The following is a 3,469-nucleotide window of genomic DNA, read 5'->3' as shown; positions in this document are numbered from 1 at the left end:
TCAACAAAAGTGAGCTTACAGTCCAACACAACACCTAAATATTTCATATTTTCTGTAAATTTAATTCTCCTATTATGATACAGAATTCGAGGAGGTCTCACCACACGTCCTTCCCTCGGGAAAAACATAGCCTGTGTCTTATCCATATTAAAATTCAATTTTTCACCATTACTCCAATTATCAAAAATTGCACAGGTCTCATCGAACAACTTTACCAGTTTTTCAAGTGAATCCCCCCTAAACAATGCAACGACGTCGTCAGCATAAACAACAAGTTCCACATTGCCAGACATTCACATTGAAGCAATGTATTCATAATCACGTTCGAGAACAGAGGAGCGCTGCAGGAACCCTGCGGGCAAATTTTAAATTTTAAAAAAGCAATTTTAAAAGTAGACCTATATTTACTTTCCGAAAAGCAATTAAAATACACTCTTCTACTCTTAAAATAATCCAAAATCAAATAAAAAATATTTCTGGGTATATACAAATCTTGAAGAGTCCCCAATAAAGAGACCCAATCCACGTTATCAATTGCAGAAGCGATGTCAAAAGAGACAAGAAGAACGTGCTGGTTAACCCTATGTTCTCTAATATATGAGATAACTCGAGAAAGAGCATCATCGGTACTTTGACCTGGAACAAAACCATGTTGACTATCATGGAAAGGATTATATTTAAAAATATAATGCATCATCCTATTAGTTATCAATTTATCAAGAACCTTTACAAATATCTTTAATAAAGCAATTGGCCTTGATTTTCCTTCGGTCCTAGGAATCAATATGATTTTACTTATCTTCCATGTGCCTGGAAATATGGCATATTTTAAACATGCATTATACAAAGTATTAAAAAAAATCAGGATAACAGGATAAGTCTTAACAATCACAGAATAAATGCCGTCAATTCCAGGTGCAGCTTTGTCTCTAAGACGTCGAATCACTCCAGCAATTTCATCACGAGTAAATCAAAAATCATCATCTTTTAACTTCGAATCATCAATATTCGAAATATCAAACAAAAAATCATAATCTAAATCAATATAAACTTTAGCATGAGCTTTATTTACTTCTTCAAAATTTCCAGCAACGTCCTCCGGTCTTTTGACAATAACTTTGTGTCTACTCTTTCCAGCTGCAGTCTTATAGAAACCATCAAAATGATTCACACAATCCAGAAAATACTTAATCTTACTATTCTTTCTTGCTTCTCTAATAGAACGTTTATAAATAGCTAGTTCTTTCTTATATCTAATTTTCCTTCTTAATCTAGTAACATCATCAATATTCTTTACCTGAAAACTCTTCCTAAAGGCCCGTACTCTTCTCTTTTGTCTTTCAAGACCAACGTTCCACCAAATAATTATTACCAACTTTTCTTTTAACCCTTAATTTAGTAACAATCCTTTTAACCAAATAAGTCTCAATTTCAGAGACTATATAATCAATTTCTTCGTAACGCCGAGCATTTCTTATTTTCTGAATAAAATCCTCAATGACAACATTTACTTTTTTACACAATTTGTAAACTTTCGGAACACTTCTACTTATAAAGTTTCCACTCCCATGCTGTAGACAAACACCTTCCATGTCAAAGAGAATATATCTGTGGTCGCTGAGAGATTTTCTTGACTAACCTCATACTTATAATCATTAATGTCCAATGATCCTGAACCTAACACAAGGTCGGTCCAACCCTGTCCAACTGAAGATGAAAAAGTTGGCGTAAGACCTTGAATATTAAAAAGCACTAAATTCTTAGATGTAATAAAATCAAATAATAAAATCCCACGTGCATCTGTATAACCAGCCCCCCAACTAAAATGCTTACAATTAAAATCACCAAAAACTAAAAATTTATCATAAGTATCTAAAACATTTTCCAATTTATACAAATTAATAGAAATATCTTCAGCTGGAGAAAAATAAATAGACACCAATCCATATTCTTGATCACCCAGCACAGCAGAAATACTGGTAACAACGTTTATATGTGCATCTATTGATGGAGTTAATGCACAAAATATTATTAGTTTTTCAAATCTTTCTATTTTTCAATACGTACGCTGCGGGTTGGCCATCGCTACCTTAGGCAGATTGTCCTTATGTACTTTGCCATATTGAAAATAACTTAACCTATCTTACCCTAAGCTTTATTTTTCTAGAAATCTCTGTTTATGTCTGTAACGGAAAGTCAAATCATATGTTTCAGTCATTTTCCTCTTATTACGTTCCGGTTTGCTTATAAGGTACTTTCTCCTTCCAATATGCCTTCGTGGTGTAACGCTAGCACGCTTGGCACGCGTTCGAGAGGTCCAAGTTCGAGTCCAAGTGAGGGCATTGCTCATTTTTCACTTTTTCCTCATCAAAAAAATTCTAATGATTACATACTAAAGTATTAACATAATTCATTTTGCAAAGCCATATTTGAGTTTGAAATTGCTGAAAGTTCACTTTAAAACTTTTTACTGAGAAAATTATAATTAAAATCCTTGTCAGATTCCAGGCATGCTCGAAATAATCAAAATTCAAGGTCAGCTTAAATACTATTTGAATGTTCCTGAGATTTCACAGAAATTACTTTTCTAATTAAAAATTAAAATTAAACAAATTAAAATAAAATCTGGAAGGGTTCAAATTTTAACCGTCTCCCAAAAGAATATTTTTAAAGTTTAATATTGTTTATCAGTACAGAATATCAATAGTGATAGTCGAGGTCGAACAACGAAACATTTCATAGGATACTAGATGGATATACCTAAGATTAACATGGAAATGGTTGCATGTTTGAAACGTGAAATTGACATGCAACGTTAATTCTATAAAAATATTTAATATTTTAATTCGATATATCATAAATTAAATGCATTTTTATTTAAATCAATCAAATTAAAAAAGAAATAGTAATAATAATATCCTGGAGAACTGCATTTATTGCTATTAAATAGCTTAGTTTTTTTAATCAATAACATATAGATTAAATCTGAAAGATATATATCTTATATTTTGTTGAATGGCAACAGAGCAGAAAGAAAGCGGAAACAGCACATTAAAGTGAATCAGCGCAAAATTATGTTTGGAGACTAATAGCTTCTTCGGGCTAAAGAAATAAAAGTAAGCAAATTTAAAAATAGATCTCCTTTTCAAATTCGCTTAACATAATCCTTTATTTTCAATGCACAGACTAAGAATGATAAAAATTTAAATGAATAAAAACTCTATTCTTTGAATAAATTAATTAAATAGCATTAGATCCAACATTCTATCAATGAATAAATCAGTTAAGAATCAAACTGAAGAAGAAAAAAAAAAAAACTTGTTTTTGTATACTTGTATTGGTCCGATAAGTAGCTTTTTCCTTATCTGCTGCGTTTCAAAACACCAGCGTATTTACTTAAATAAACGATTTTTTTGGATTCTTTTTTTTAACTGTTCCGCTTTACTTAAAACGATAATATCGGAGATTT

The sequence above is a fragment of the Stegodyphus dumicola genome, chromosome 2 (assembly GCF_044657685.1).
Source record: "Stegodyphus dumicola isolate Sdum_Otavi_A_Nest chromosome 2, ASM4465768v1".
Classification (NCBI taxonomy): Eukaryota; Metazoa; Arthropoda; class Arachnida; order Araneae; family Eresidae; genus Stegodyphus; species Stegodyphus dumicola.
The sequence above is the reverse complement of the archived record's forward strand: the minus strand, read 5'-3'. Positions refer to the sequence as shown.